Source organism: Somniosus microcephalus, chromosome 23, assembly GCF_052327205.1.
Source record: "Somniosus microcephalus isolate GS21.2 chromosome 23, FLI_Smic_1.0, whole genome shotgun sequence".
Taxonomy (NCBI): Eukaryota; Metazoa; Chordata; class Chondrichthyes; order Squaliformes; family Somniosidae; genus Somniosus; species Somniosus microcephalus.
Genome location: NC_141009.1, coordinates 20230390 through 20247737, shown reverse-complemented (window position 1 = coordinate 20247737; position 17348 = coordinate 20230390). Strand labels below are relative to the sequence as shown.

Genomic DNA, 17348 nt, shown 5'->3' with positions numbered 1-17348 from the left:
GGCTACGTCCAACGAAAGGGTGAGTGAAATCGCCTTCTTCAGGTCGAGCTTGCTACTTACCAGCAGTCGCTGCCGTGTGTGAGTGGACCTGAGGCCCGCAACGAGGGCGTCACGGATGAGCTCCTCCGTATGTTCCGTGGCTGATACTTGCTTGCATTCGCAGGCTCGGCCGAGTTCCTTCAGCGCCCGTATGTATGCTTCTGTGGGTTCCCCGGGCTGTTGTTTGCGGGACCCCTGGAGATGTCTTGCGTAAACATAGTTGACCGGGCGTGCGTATTGCTCCTTCAAAATGTCGATAGCCCCCTGGTAGCTCGTAGCATCCCGGATAAGGGCAAAAGCTCGGTGGTTTACTTTAGAATTCAGCACCCTGAGCTTGTCGGCATCGGCGGCGACGGTCTCGCCGGATGCAGCCAGAAAGGACTCAAAACAGTTCAGCCAGTGCGAGAACTTAGCAGTCGAGTCCGGTTCTTGCGGGTCGAGTTCCAGGCACTTGATCTTAAGTATCTGCAGCATCGTTATTATTATTATTATTATTTTTCTTTTTTCAGTAGTTAATAAAATTGATGCGCTATCAATTCTAATGAGAGGCTGAGCAGAGTTCAGAACGACAGGCTTTTATTAACTACTGAATTGCACTTCAGACAGATCAGGACTATGCCTCTAGTGGATGACCGAATGCCTGGAGCTGCCATGCGGCCGTCCTTATACTCGGTAGCCGAGGGCGGAGTCAGCTGAGGCATAGTCAGACATAACAGTTAAACAAGAGTGAACGACGACAACAACAACAACAACAAGTGAACACAGTGAACTGCAGTGGTTTACCACAGTTGAGTAATACGCCTGGGGAACCAAAGAAGGTTCGCATCTGTGGGGACTTTAAGGTGACAGTGAACCCAGTCCTTCACACTGTAAAATATCCGCTTCCGCGGATTGAAGATATTTTCGCCTTGCTATCTGGAGGGAAACGCTTCACTAAGATTGATCTGGCCCAGGCGTACCTGCAAATGGAGGTAGAAGAAGCCTCGAAACAGTACCTCACGATCAACACTCATAGGTCTCTACCAATACAACCGGCTGGTGTTCGGGGTAGCATCAGCTCCGGCTATTTGGCAAAGGGCAATGGAACAAGTCCTGCAAGAGATTCCAGGGACCCAGTGTTATTTGGACGACATCCTGGTCACGGGCGAAAATGACAGTGATCACCTCGCCAACCTGGAGCAGGTGCTCACTAGATTGAAGGAATATGGGCTCCGAGCTAATCGCCACAAATGCGAGTTTTTCCAGAAGCAGATCTCGTATTGTGGCCACGTTATTGATAAAGAGGGGTTACATAAGTCCCCTGAAAAGATTGAGGCAGTAGTCAAGGCTCCAGCACCGGAAAACGTGTCACAACTGAGGTCGTTCCTCGGGCTGGTGAACTACTACCATAAGTTCTTGCCGAATTTGTCTACCGTACTACACCCACTGAACACCCTACTGCAAACGGGGGTACCATGGAAGTGGAGTGACGAATGTAAACGAGCTTTCCAGAAGAACAAAGCATTGATCACCTCAAAAGAGGTGTTGGCTCATTTCAACCCAGCACTACCAATTCGGTTGGCATGTGATGCATCACCCTATGGCATTGGAGCGGTGCTGTCGCACAAATTCCCGGACGGCTCGGAGAGGCCAGTAGCCTTTGCGTCTCGGTCACTAACCTCAGCCGAGCGTAACTACGCCCAGATTCACAGGGAGGCCCTCAGCCTAGTGTGGGGAGTGAAAAAGTTCAATCACTATCTGCACGGGCAGAAGTTCACCTTGCTGACTGATCACCAGCCACTTGTCTTCATCTTTAATCCAAAGAAGGGCGTTCCGGTGATGACTGCGCAACGGCTACAAAGATGGTCCCTTTTTCTAGGGGCGCACCAATATGAAATCGAGTATAAGGGCACAAAACAGCATGGAAACGCTGATGGGCTATCACGCCTGCCACTGCCTACTGCGGAGGAAGCACCAGCAGTGGATCCTGTCGAAATATTTCATTCGACTATAATTGAATGCTTGCCAGTAACTAACGCTGGTATAGAGGAGACCCGAAATGACCCGACACTGTCTCGGGTATATGATTTGACGGTGAAGGGATGGCCAGCACATGGCGACTCACTGTTGCCAGCATTCTCATCCAGAAGAGAACAGCTGTCAGTATGCCAGGGGACCTTGATGTGTGGATCCCGAGTGGTAATTCCACCCAAGTTAAGGGAGAGAGTGCTCAATGAGCTTCACGAAGGTCATCTGGGAGGGGTGAAAATGAAAAGCCTTGCTAGGGCTTTTGTGTGGTGGCCGGGGATCGATCAGCAAATCGAGGACCTGACAAAGCTGCTCAGGATGCCAGAAGGTCCAAAATGCACCACCACATGCCCCTCTACACCCATGGGAGTGGCCCTCATCTCCATGGCAACGGGTGCATATTGATTTTGCTGGTCCATTCATGGGCTCAATGTTTTTAATAGCCGTGGATGCGCACTCGAAATGGCCTGAGGTGATCAAAGTGTCCTCCACCACCATGGAGAAAACTATTGCAGTCCTACGGACCATTTTTGCCAGGAACGGCTTGCCAGAGCAGATTTGCTCTGATAACGGACCACAGTTTGTGTCCGAAGAGTTTCGAAGATTTATGAAAAGGAATGGGGTAAGGCATTACACATCCGCCCCGTATCATCCAGCCACAAATGGATTGGCTGAGAGGTTCGTACAAACCTTTAAAAAAGCAGTAAAGGCCATGTGCGATGACGACATTCCACTGCAGCATAAGGTGGACAATTTCCTGTTAGCCTACAGAAATGTGACACATGCAGTCACCAACCAGGCCCCGGCCATGATGTTCTTTAACCGAAGGTTGAGATCTCGTCTGGATTTGCTCAGACCAAATGTACGAAGAGATGTTGAGTAAGCAATTCCAGCACATCAATGAGAAGCCGACAAGGAGCTTCAATGTAGGGCAACCAGTCTTGGCCCGCGACTACCGAACAGAGAAATGGCAACCAGGATCGATATGCACACAGCAGGGGCCACTAATGTACACAGTGGATGTTGGGGAGAACATTGTGAGACGCCATGCTGACCAGATCCTAGAGTCACAGGAACAAGTCAACCCCATGTCTCGGCCATACGTACCTGGTGAGGAACCCGACGTACAGGTCGCATCTACCTCAGAAACAATAGCATTGGAAGCTGATGAATCAACTGACGACAGGGTGTTAGAATCGCCTCCGCACCAAGAGCAAGACACTCGGGAAAGACGTTATCCAGAAAGAATCAGGAAGCCTCCCCAAAGACTGAATTTATAAATAGACTATTTTCTGTTAATGTTGCATGTTACAAGTGTTAATTGTAATTAGTTTGATATTTAATTGTTAAATGAGTGTTATGGTACTGTTAATCTAAAAGGGGAGGAATTGTAATGTATGTACCTTTAAGGGGGAGAACTACTTTTTACAGCTCCTGTATCCTGTAGTACCGGCAGTGACCACACCTGTATATAAACCCTGAGTAGTGATCTGTACAGTCAGTTGCAGTTTGAACCCTCATTCAGTAAACACCTGTTGATCGTTCCCTGCAGTCTGTTGTCTGATTATTGAAGGACACAACATTAAGATACACGGATATAACAATTATGTATGAAGGATAGATGGATTCACTGAAGGGGTGAAAGATGCATCATCCACTCAATTGAGATGAATACGAAGTACATAGGAATTAACAAGCCTCAAATCATTTTGTATTTATGTGTAAGCTCAAGGAACAGCACCTCATCTTTCGATTAGGCACTTTACAGTCTTCTGGACTCACCATTGAGTTCAACAATTTCAGACTATAACCTCTGCCCCTATTTTTTCAGGCGGCAGGTGTTGTTGATTCTGCCGTCCCCATGTGCAACATTGAACCACTCCTGCCCTCCACCCTATCACAGACCGTCCCTTTTGTTCTTTCCTCCCCTCCCCTCTTCCCCCGCCTCTGCTCCTGCTTAAAATTTGTTACAAAACTTTTCCAGTCCTGACAAAGGGTCACAGACCTGAAACGTTAACTCTGTTTCTCTCTCCACGGATGCTGCCTGAACAGTAAGAAAGTTAATTTTCCATTATAATTAGAATCCTGTAAGAAATAGTACAAGAGAAAATGTGTAACATTTGATTACAAACTCCTAACAGTGAATAAAGTGTCACCGTAACATGCAATTTCTTTTACAGGAACAGCATACGTAGAAAGGATGCAAAATACATAGATAGATGAAAGATATAGCAAATGGGTATGAATAAATACAGTGTTTTACTAAAAAGGGGGAAAAAAGGTGGAATTATATATATGCTGACTTGCGTCTGTCATTGAAGTAGCCTTGGTCCTGGGATGAGGTATTTGAGGTCATAAACAGTGGGCCCAAAATTCCTGGGTTGGGAGAGGGTATTTGGATGTCTGTGGGGGCATGAATTTGGGCCAGGGCCAATGTCTTCCAGGTTTCCACCCCAAAAGCACACTGAAAATATGCTTACTCCCAGTGGCAGCCATATGTAAATCTCAGAGTTAGGATGGGATTTTTTTTATTCGTTTATGGGATGTGGGCGTCACTGGCAAGGACAGCATTTATTGCCCATCCCTAATTGCCCTCGAGGAGGTGGTGGTGAGCCGCCTTCTTGAACCGCTGCAATCCGTGAGGTGAAGGTACTCCCACAGTGCTGTTAGGGAGGGAGTTCCAGGATTTTGACCCAGCGACGATGAAGGATCGGCGATATACTTCCAAGTCAGGATGGTGTGTGACTTGGAGGGGAACTTGGAGATGGTGGTGTTCCCATGCACCTGCTGCCCTTGTCCTTCTAGGTGGAAGAGATCGCGGGTTTGGGAAGTGCTGCCGAAGAAGCCTTGGCGAGTTGCTGCAGTGCATCTTGTAGATGGTACACACTGCAGTCACGGTACGCCGGTGGGGGAGCGAGTGAATGTTTAAAGTGGTGGATGGGATGCCAATCAAGCGGGCTGCTTTGTCCTGGGTGGTGTTGAGCTTCTTGAGTATTGTTGGAGCTGCACTCATCCAGGCAAGTAGAGAGTATTCCATCACACTCCTCACTTGTGCCTTGTAGATGGTAGAAAGGCTTTGGGGAGTCAGGAGGTGAGACATTCGCTGCAGAATACCTAGCCTCTGACTAGCTCTTGTTGCCACAGTATTTATGTGGCTGGTCCAGTTAAGTTTCTGGTCAATGATGGTGTCCCCCCAGGATGTTGATGGTGGGGGATTCAGCAACGGTAATGCCGTTGAATGTCAAGGGGCGGTGGTTAGACACTCGCATGTTGGAGATAGTCATTGCCTGTCACTTCTGTGGCACAAATGTTACCTGCCACTTATCAGCCCAAGCCTGAACGTCATCCAGGTCTTGTTGTATGCGGGCATGGACTGCTTCATTATCTGAGGAGTTGTGAATGGCACTGAACACTGTGCAGTCATCCCCATTTCTGACGTTATGTTGGAGGGAAGGTCATTGATGAAGCAGCTGAAGATGGTTGGGCCTAGGGATGATGTCACCTGTCTTAAATAATGTGACTTTCTCTTTCCAAGCATCCCTATGATTGTGCGCCACTATTGAAGAGGCGCAGTTTGCAGGACCTGCTTATCAAGGCTGAAGTATTTGTTTCAAAGCCATTTATGCAGGTTATTTGAAGAAAAAAAGCACGTGCTCAGGAAACCTTCACCTGCATTCTTCCTTGGACAACACTGTATTTAAAGAAAAATAGGAAGCTAGTATGTAAAGCCTACAAAATGAGCTTCCCAATGGGAATCCTGCTTTTCATGACACACAAGCTGGAGGAAGAGTAGCAAGAGGCTGTAAGGGAAGCCAGATTAATCAGCCAGCACGAGAAAAGAGCCAGACCTTCCCAGCAGTATGCATAGACTCAGGCACATTTTCCAAGACCTTTCACAGGAAATGTGTTTCACAAGGCTAGGCTTCAGTCATGAAGCTTTGCAGGAGCCCTATTTGCTTCTGCAGCTGGGTCTGCAACCAAGGTCTACAGCATGGACACAACTGACTCAGGCAGAGAAAGCAATCATAGCTCTGAACATTTACATGACAATCGCATTCATTATACATTCTTATATAAGGTAAGTCACCAATGCCCTCTGCCAGGGCAACTCAGTTCATATAATTCAACAGTGGTCACTGACAAATCAGAGAGTCATACATCTTTTCAAAATTGCTGGATTCCCCAGGGTTGTAGGGGCCTAATGACTACAGTCTGAGCCCCAGGAGTTCCTCAGGACAGTGTCCTAGGCCCTAGTTCCATGCCTCCCCCCTCCCCTCCGCCATCATCTGGCCTACTGCTGGCAGATTTCACATCTTTGCCCCGCCAGCATTATGGAAATCAGCTGATGGTGGAATCAGCATCCTAGGATGTCGGCAGTCATCCCGTCCCTCTGCATTTCTGCTGATGTATCGGGGACCAATGAATTTCAGCGCCAAGATTTTTAATAAAATATAGGATAGATGGCTTTGTTCTTGGGGTGTGGAGGATGCTAGCACGGTCACAGTTAGTGCCCATTCCCAGTTAGTGCCCATTCCCAGTTGCCCTGAGAAATGATGGTTGTGTTTTGTTAAACCACTGTAGTCCCTGTAGTGATGATGCTCCCACAATGGTCTTTTTTTATTAATGGCCATAACCGATATTAACATGTGAATTTTATGTTTTCTAGTTGGATGGATAAAAAATTGCTGAGCGCACACAGTGCACAATGGATTAGAAGGTAACAGTTAGGTGAAAATAACTGGAGATGAATAATAAACCAATCGTCAAGAGGAGCAATTATGAGATGCAAAGAGAAATCCTACAGTCTGCTCTGGATAGGATCGCTGTTTGTTTCCGACTGCTGTTTGTTTCCCATTACTATTTGCTATCTAAAATTTCAGAAGCTTCTGCTTAATTAATAAATAATCTGATTAAAGATGCCTTAATCTATTGGTTTTGTTTAATGGCATTCATGAAAGATAAATGGCAAATGCATAACTCCATTAGTGAAGATCCACTAATATGCATTTCAGAGATTTCATTCCAGTACCACTGTATATTCTTCTTGTTCATCTGTCTGCATCATTGTTTCTGTGGCTGGGATGGATAACAAGTCGATTATACCCTTGGAGTAGAATGCTAAAAATGCGATTTGGCTGAAAAGCCATCACTACCGAGAAAATTGCTTTTATTATTAGCTAGCTGATGTCAGCAAGAAATGGTCTTTCCTGGGCAGCAAGTAATAGGGTAGAGAGAGACCATTACTTGCTGATCTCAGTGTACAGGCTACGGCTTGCATAAACTGGTGAAGAGGCTTGTGCGTATACACAATCCCATGCTGGTTAGTAGGAGTTCATGAGAAATACCCTCAGGATCCCTTTCTTCCCCGAGAGAAGCACATGGACTCCACTTTCCATCACACCTTGATGGCACCAGCCAGCTTGGAAATTTGCCATTGGGACAGAGAGAATCAAGGGTATAAACCTGCATCCAGTACTTGACAGCACAACAAATTGGAAAATTTCCCTTATTTTTGAAAATAAATAGTTTGAGGGTGTTCTGAAACAAACCTTAACCATATTTTTTTGGGTTACAGTTGTAAACTTGTGTCGTTCAAATTACACAACTGTCTTTAAACATGCAGCAAATATTCTCAATCTTTCAGCTTCTAGCATTATAGCATACCCTGAATCACTTCTGTAATCCTCAAAAATTACAGGTAATTACAGGGCAGTTTAACATCTGTGGTAGGGATTTTTTAAGTCTTTAATTAAGGATGTAATTACCACATATGTAACTAAAGAGAAAATAGAAGTACAGGTAGTCAGCATTGATTTCAAAAGGGACGATCATGCTTATTAAACCTCATAGAATTCTTTGGTAGATAGGAAAAATGCAGTGGATGGAGTGCATGTGGACTTTAGAAAAGCCTCTGACAAAGTACGACACAGGGGATTGTTAGAGAAGATTAAAAAGGTATGAAATTGGGGGAGGATAGAAAACTGGATTAAAAATCGGTTAGAAAGGAGAAAACAGAGAGTAGGAGTTAAGGGTAGATTTTCCCAGAGTGGTTGGAAGTGGGTAATCGGTGTCCCTCCGGGTTCAGTTGTGGGACCACTTCTGTTCACTGCGTATATCAATTTCAAAGTTAACATCTAGCTAGGTACCCAAATAAGCAGCAGCAAATGTTGGGTATTAAACATTTTTGGCCACATTAAAAGATGTGGGTATTTGTATCGTCATAACCTACGTCGAGATTTCACATATACAAACATTGCCTACACGTTTATGCCCAGTACTGCCAATATTAATGGTGATAAAGCAGACTCGTCATTTTGATTATTCTTGATTCTTAACTTTTTTAGGCCTAGTGGGAATGGTGTCAAAATTTGCAGATGATACCAAAATATGAGGTTTAGTTACTTCTTCAGAAGACAAAAGGAAGCTGCAAAGGGATATTTATAGGATAAGGGAATGGGCTGGAAAGTAGCAGATAGAATTCAATATGAGTAAGTACGAGGTGTTGTAATTTGGTTGGCGTAATAAAGCTCACTACGCACTTGGTTTGAGCATAAAGCAAGGCTTTAATCAACTTGTTTCAGAACATGGAGGTCTAGTTGTACTTCACTAGTTCCTTGTCTTACAAAATGTCCCTGGCAAGCTGGGGCCAACGCCCAAGTATTTATACTCCTTGGGCGGCGCCACCAGCTGGCCGTCCAGTGTTATTTCATAGGTAGTTTCTCGATGAAGAGATTTATGACATTGGTCAAAGAAATAACAGCAGTAATTATACTCTGAATGGAAGTAGGCTCGGTACTGTGGAAGAGCAGAGGGATTTGGGGATCACAGGACATTAAAAACAGCACCTCAGGTTGATAAGGCTGCAAAAAAACTAATGAAATTCTAGTTTTTATCACAACAACAACTTGTATTTATATAGCGCCTTTAACACAGTAAAACATCCCAAGGCACTTCACAGGAGCGTATACCGAGCCACATAAGGAGATATTAGGGTAGATGACCAAAAGCTTGGTCAAAGAGGTAGGTTTTAAGGAGCGTCTTAAATGAGGAAAGAGAGGTAGAGGCGGAGTGGTTTAGGAAGGGAATTTCAGAGCTTAGGGCCTCGGCAGCTGAAAGCACGGCTACCAATGGTGGAGCAATTAAAATCGGGGATGCTCAAGAGGCCAGAATTGGAGGAGCGCAGATATCTCCGAGGGTTGTTGGGCTGGAGGAGATTACAGAGGTATAGAATATAAAATACTAGAGGTAATGATGAGGTTAAAACTTTTTTAAAACCTCAGTTACAGTACTGTGTGCAGTGTTGGGCGCCACACTACAGGGAGGATATTGAGGTCTTAGGAAGGATATGACACAGGTTCATGAGGATGCTGGCTAGTATGAGGAAATACAGATATTAAGAATGGCTTGAAAAACATTTACTTTTCATTAGAACAATGCAGATTATAGGGCAATATAACTGAAATGTTAAAATTATGGAAGGATAGGACCTAGGGTTGCCAACTTTGGTTGGACATATTCCTGGAGGTGTCATCACATGATCTCCTGTCTCCAACCGTTCCCACCCTCTCACTCCTGCCATTGGTTGGCCAACACACCCATACATGCACGCACTGCCTTCCCATGCCAATTGGAAAGCGACTAGACCCTTCATTACTAGATACAAGATTAAATGTAAGAGATTTATAACAGGGGGCAGGAGAAACATCTTCACACAGATAGTTGTGACGTTGCAGGATTCACTTCCAGAGTTAGTGATTGAGGCAGAAACTATACAACATTCAAGGTTAGATTTTAATAGGTTGATGAAGGAAAAGGGGTTGAAGGGATATGGGAACAGGGTGGGTAAATGAGATTAGAACTATTTTCTCTTCATGGCGGGCAAATGCTGACATAGGCTGGTTGGGCTGAATGGCCTGCTTCCATGTTGTAACTTCTATTTATTACCATCACCCAATCTACAGTACACTAATGTAGCTAACAATAGTTTAATACTCATTGATCGAGTACTTTCACTTGGGTTTCATGAGGTTTTAGAGGATTAACAGATAAATACAAGTAGATCTTAAGTTTGAATTTTACAATGTTAATGATACCAGCAGCCAAATGAAGCTTTTAAAATGTTAACTTCTTCGTTATCATCCTGCCTATTTATTACATGTTCTCACTCTTAGCCTTAAAATCAACTGGACATGTCATCCTCTGCTGAATCCACATTATAGTACACTTTGGGACCTTAGTTACATCTAAGCATTTGTAGTTGTTTAGGAGCTGGTGGTTAAAATGTTTTAAAAAAATTGAGATTAGAAGTCAACACTGAGGAATAGAACATATTTGACGCCCAAATTACCACTCCCAAGCTGTACAGACAGATGCATAGTAGAGTTTCCTCTGCTCTCCCAAAAATATACTTTTAATTGTGAAGTTTTCCCATTTCCTGATCACCATCCTTGTGACCTGGGTGAGATTACCAATCAGTGCCAAGTTCTGAATAGGTTTGTGCCATGGGCATATATTCACGAGTTTAAGATAGTCCCTGCTTCACCTTATACATGACAATTTCAACTGACAGACACTTTATCCCATTAGTGTTGGCTGCACCAAGACCATGTAAGACAGATGAAAGTACAGCAGGTTAATAACCTGCATCACTAAGTCCCCTGGTTGGGAAAGTATTTGATAAAATCAATTCAACAGTGGCAAGAGTTTAAAAAAAGACTTGCACTTATATAGCGCCTTTCACGACCACCAGACGTCCCAAAGCGCTTTTTTGAAGTGCAGTCACTGTTGTACTGTAAGTTACTGCTAAAGTTTCAATTATCATCCAAGTTATTTGTACTGTACAATTCTTCTCCCCCCTCAAAAATTAGTTTAAAACTAGGAAAGTGATCTAATTTGTTATAAGGCACAACATATAATGAGCTATGCCGTTTGGAAACATGAGAGAGCAGATATTTCCTCTGTTGTCTCTCTCTGCCTCTGTGATTGGGCATGCCTGTAAAAGATTTGTTGTTTCTGGAAAACTTCAGGCCTTGCTCACTTAATTAGACATTCTGATGTAAGCATCTGCCTAGCTTCAAGATTAATGAATGCTCTGTCCTTCTGCCATATCCTTTAACAAACACTACCTAGGCAACGTCATGAGAATCATTCCTGTCCCAAACTGTGCGTTTTATGCTGTGTGCAATTACACAAGGTACAAGACTCCACTCTATGTTATGACATTATAAATGAATACCATATGTATTGACCTAAACGAAGGATTTACATTCTCACCAACTTCAATCATATATCTATTAAAATTCTACAATTATGTCAGTCTAAAATTACAGTACAGTATTATGCAGCTAGGCAGTACCAAAATCAAAACAATTTGTGGGTTGTAGTTTTAAAGATTTCATGTCTGACTTATGTAATAAAAAAATTAAATCTCATGAAAATTTGCTACATAAGTTACCCAATTTTTAGTACACTGACATAGGAATTATTTTCTAGACTACTGACTAATACCTATTCATTGATGAATGCTTAACTGATGCACATTATGACAATTATTGCCATGTCTGCAGAAAGTTACAATTTTGTCACAGTAGGATCAATTGGAAAGGAGGAGTCAAATTTAAAACTATTAAAAGATCACCAAATAGAAAAAGGTAGGCCCGAGCTCAATTTTCATTCCTCCAGGTAGTTTGTTTTCATTTTTTACTGCATTATTCATTTGAAATTGGCCGTTATTGCCTCAATATGGAATTTTCAAGATGGCTCAGTCTCTATTCTCAACCCTATTTCTATCAAATTTTTATTTCTTTACAATATTATAAGGGAATACTGAAATTTCATGTCACTTTGTCATGGCAATATGTAAGCCAGTTACTTTTAAAATTAAAATAAAAAATCACTGTTCAAAATTCCATCAGCAAGATCCAAAAATTCTGTTGTAGCTTCTTAAAAAGATTTCTCTAGCTCCCGCAATAGCTTTGTGGGTAAAGGCACCACATGGTACAGTACAACATTTCTCTCTTGGCTTTCATTATGCCATTGCTTACATAGGGTTGGTTACCTTCGACCTGAAACGTTAACTTCGTTTCTCTCTCCACGGACGCTGCCCTGGCCTGCTGAGTTTTTCCAGCGTTTTCAGTTGTTATTTTGGTTATCTTCTGTGTTCTACTTGCCTGCTAAGTCTCAACAGCCAGCAGAGGGAGCGTTCACACTTTTGACCTGACATTTATAATCTTTTTAGGTAAGAGACAAATTTTCAAAGCATGTTCAAAAATGTGCAATGAAAGCACTACTGCAAATGTGTGATTCAAAACTTCAAGTTTTCTATTTTCAACACACTGGTTGCAAAACCTGCAACTTGCCACACCCAATTAAATTAAATAAATTGGCACATATATTTATTATTTATAAAGAACTGGGTCAGTCACAAATAGTCAGCGAAATGCAGAAATTGCAGCCTGCCAACCTTGTGTTTTGGTGGTTTTTATTTAATCTGCTCCTCTCTCCCATTTTAAAAGGAACATTTACCTATTCTTTACACTCCATTTACACCATTCAATGAATGATAGGGAGGACAAATGACGGGTTCAGGATCTCTATTTATGCTGTTCTTGTGCTAATCTGTATGAGGTGTGGAAATGTGATCCAGGGCAGTTCACCTGATGATTTTCCCTTTCTTTCTGTGGATAATTACTCTATTTTTTCATTCCTCAGATTGTCCAAGGTTAGAAATAGGAGCGGATGGGTTCTCACCCACATTCTACTATTTCATGACACATGGAGTACCAACCATGCTGTAGCTCACTGCTTGGATTTTGGCATTTTTGTAAGATCCTGTTGACCGATCTCAGAACTGATATGGATTGTAAATTGAGCTCCTCTTGCTTTTCAAAATTTAAGGGAAAAAGTGAGTATGATTGTGGTTGGTGACATTTGAAAGCACCAAAAGGGAAATTTCACAAATCCAACAGCTGCATACAGAATTCAAAACTGCTCCGTACTTCATCTTACACAACTACAGAAATGTCCAAGAACTCTGGTCACCAGCACTGCAACTCTGAAGGCTGAATATAGATCACACCTGAATGATTCGCAGTCATAAGTTCCCTTGCACAGTTTTAAAAATTCAGACTCTAAGGGCCAGATTTTCAGTGTGCCGTGAGGTGGGCTTTTAGGCGTGCGGGGGGCTAAAATCCCAAATTCGGGGGTCCCGACATCATCCCGCCCAAAACCCACCTCCACATAAGTTTCAGAGGAGGCGGGTACCTGCCCCGCACTGGGACCTGCCGACCCGAGGTGGGAAGGGATTAGTGTCAATTAACTGCCTGTTAACAGGTAGTTAACAGGCAGTTTTTAGCCTAATCCCTATTTTGAGGGGTGTCGTGTGGGATTCCCGACGGCGCCAAACCATGCCAGGTTAGAGCAGGCAGTTGGGTTGAAGGGCTTGGAGGGGTCCCGATGTCGGTGTTCAGGTGAGTGATGGGTGCATGAGTGCAAAGGTAAGTGTGTTTGGTGTGTCTGAAGTGTGTAAAGAAGTTTAAATTACCTGTACTTACCTTAACAGCCTTTCTTCCTGTAGGCTTCGGGAGTCCATCATTCAGCCGGCACTGAAAGCAAAATGGCTGCGAGCTGTCAAAAGTCTCAGCCTTCAGCTTTCATTGCCGGTGAGAGTTCTAACTGAGTCTGTGTAGAAGGACTCAGGTTAGAAGTCAGACTGTCAGTGCTTGACAGCTTCAGACATCTTGACAGATGAAATTTCAGTCTGTGACGTCACCTGTTGCCGGGTGGCCCTTAATTGGCCTGCTGCACCCGCTGGGCGGGCTCAACAAGGTCAATCAAGGGAAAATCGTGTGGATTGGCCGGACGTCGATGTAGGCGAGACTAAAACCCGAAAGTTGTAGTCCCACCTCCTTCCCGACTGCTGAATGAAAATCCAGCCCTAAATGCCTTAAATGCTGATGGATAGAAAAATTGAAATTGTTGGATGGTATTTTTAGGGTTCTGGTTAATTCGCTCATGTAAAATTCCTATCTGCACTACTCTAACAAAGTCATTTAGTGATTGAAAATAAACAAGTTATTCACTTAGTTAAAGTAGTACACACACAAATACACACAAGCACGTTCGCCCATCTACTAAAAAAATAATTTGGAATGAAATTAACTGCAAGGATTGCTAAACTCAAAAATTAGGTTTGAGTTTGAAAGCCTGATTTGTTATTTCTTGGTTTTAGAATACAAATAATTGATATTCATTAAATAAGCACACAAGCGCCAAAATTCCAACAGCGGCAGAAGTGAAGTGGGAGGGATTTCCACCCACCGTGGCTTCCAAGTGTTGATCCTGTCCTGAAACGCTGCATCAAGTAACTTAGTTTTAGCTAGACAAACATATGAGGGAAAAGGAAATACAGGAAACTTTGGTTTATCCGGAGGTTGTATGTCCGGAAACCTCGATCTACCGGCAGAAATCAGGAGCCGTTTTGTTAGTTTTTTTTTCTTCTCGTGGCTTTGTTTTCAACAGTCGGGCTCTGGAAAGTCTCTCTGAAGCTGTTGCTAAGCTACAGAGATGCTTCCAAGGTACGGGTCGACTGTTTACAAGCTGTTGCTAAGCAACAGTGTTTGTTGTCAGATACGGAGATGAAAACTTCCGTATGCATCAACATTAACTTTGTATGTCCGGCAGTTTTGATAGATTGGCAACAGCTCGGTCCTGTCAGTGCCGGATATAACAAAGTTTCCTGTAGAGGGTTATGCTGATATTTTAGATGAGAAAAGACTGGAGGAGGCTCGTGTGGAGCATAAACGCCAGCATGGACTGGTTGGGCCGAATGGCCTGTTTCTGTGCCGTATATCCTATGTAATCCTATGTAGTTTTGTTTCACATTTTTTCCCAATAGAATATCCCTATTGCAAGACCAGCCAGAGTATACAGAGGATGCACATCTCTGCACAGACAGCATTTATACGATATGGTAACTACATTATCAGCTTTTAAAATGCCCAAGCCACGATTGCTTCCGGCCATTGCAGGTATTATTGAATGTCCCAAAGATTTCTCAAGTTAGCATGTTTGCAAACGTATGGAAATCACAATAACTTAGGTAAAGGTGCTCATTGTACACTGGCAAATTTATGGAGGATACAAATATAGAAATGTTATTTTGTATCACCTGATACAGTTTTGGTATTTTTATACCATCTGATGTCTCAATAGTCCACAGGCAGTTTCCATAAGAATACCTTTCTTACTTATAGTTCGATAATCTGCCCTCACAGAGTTATACAACTGAGGGACTAAAATTGCATCACTTGCAGCAATCTGCCAACTGAATTTATTGTATCTTTGTACTATACTACCAAATTCTCTTCAAATTTGTTGAAATCATCATAGAATATAAGTTGAATATTGCACACAAAATAGCAGTATGACGCATAATAAACAAACAAATATTAAAAATATATGATTTTTTTAAAAATGAGAATGGTGTAGAAATTACTGCTACCGATATTAGCAGGCAAATGTTTGATGCATTTGTATGTCATTCCTCTTTGCTTTTTACCACAGTATTTCCAGGCTAAAGTCTGTAATGGTCCAGCTTTCCATTTTAAATTTAAAAACTTCTGTGGAATAGTACAGTTCTTCTTATGGCACATTAAATTCAGTCTCTCTTATCCTCTCCTGCTCAACTCTTTCATCCTCAGGAAGGTCTTATCTCAGAAATCTCCTTCAGTTCAAGCTAATAATCACATCATGTAGTTCAAGTAACCATTTTAGAAAGCTCCTCTTTCAAACTCCTTACTTTTAAGCCTTTAGTTGTCACAGCAACAATTCTGTTGACAAACTCAAGTACATATATCCAAATAACAAGAGAAAACATGTCAGTATACCACGGGAAATATCCAGGAAGACAAGAATACTTTCCAAGCATGTAAAAATGTTCACAATGAAACAAATCGGTTATTTTCAATCGAGGGAACTTTGCTGCTAATTAATATCAAGAAAAAGAGCCAATTTGATCTTTTGACTAGACACAATCTGATCTTTGTGTTATGAAACAATCCTTTCAAATTCTGATATAGCACTCAAGATGTTTCCACTTATTTTTAACACTTTAAAGTAAAGGTAACAAATATTAGAAAAAACTGAAGAGTGTGCAACTGTTGAAGTGAACATTGCACTTGCCCATAAACTTTCTATGGAGTTTTGCACAGTAACTTGCTGTCAGCCAAACAGTCAAAAAGCACAGCGGCCTCTACAGGGCATCTGGGACCTGTGTGAACAGGGCAAGCAACTGTGTATCCTTAACCAATTAGATTGAAGAATCCTTAATGAGCAGCAGAGTCTGAACCAGGAAATGTCAGTTAAAATAGTGAATTCACTGTCAAATCAGGTACAGAAAGCAAAATAGAGAGGGAAAGAAAGATTGAATTAAGAGAGAGATAAGAGATAGAAACAAAAAGTTAAAAAACATTAAAAAAAAAAATCTCCAATAATAATTAAAAGTCTAAGGAATGCGACTCCACACTTGTAAAAGTTAATTTCCAGTGCCAGGGAGGTTGTCTAGCAGTAATTAAGACTTACCATGGCATTAAACTAGTACTTAGACTGGGATGGACAAGCCCTACTTTAGTCTGTATCTACGACATCAGTACAGGAACTTCACGTCGTTCAATGTATTTGAATGACGAGCTAGACGGCGAGATGCCATTTTCGGGAAGCTTATGGTGAAACATCACATCTCAGACACCAAATTCCGGATTTTTGCGCTTAACTGCGCATCTGCACTTGCTGGAATTTGCTGTCCTATTTGTGCATAAATAACGGTGAGTGCAGGTAGCCTCACCGTTAGTTTCACAGCAAAATCTGGACCAGTCATTCAATTACATTGACTAATCTGGAACTGTATGTTTGAGATGATATCCAGCATCCTAAATTGATTGAAAAAGAACTCAACCACCAATATTCAGCCTTACTTCAACTATCAAGAAATGCATTATTCGAATCAGAATAAAAACCCATTTCCTTTTTCACATTCTTGCCTATGGGGTCAAGATGTCCATCTGCCATTCCATGCAACAGAGGAAATATTGGTTGAAGTCTGAGTCAAAAATTCAGGTTTAGCTTGCTGAACAGCTCACAATAAATCAATCAATCTAATACAGCGCCTTAATTTCATGACAAATAAAACACAATTTAAATCTTTGAAACTTGAAAATACATGATCACCTCCTGCCAGAGGAAATGCCAATATTTTACAAGGACATGCAGTTTACAGGAAAGAAAAAAGTAAAAACGTTAGCAAA

At 42.4% G+C, this 17348-nt stretch overlaps 1 protein-coding gene across 5 annotated transcripts in view; it reads right to left on the bottom strand.

The window, feature by feature from the left end:
- The window catches only part of LOC147101722 (disabled homolog 2-interacting protein-like), an 824147-nt gene that overhangs the window by 451765 nt on the left and 355034 nt on the right, over nucleotides 1-17348 (bottom strand). The window lies entirely within an intron of this gene.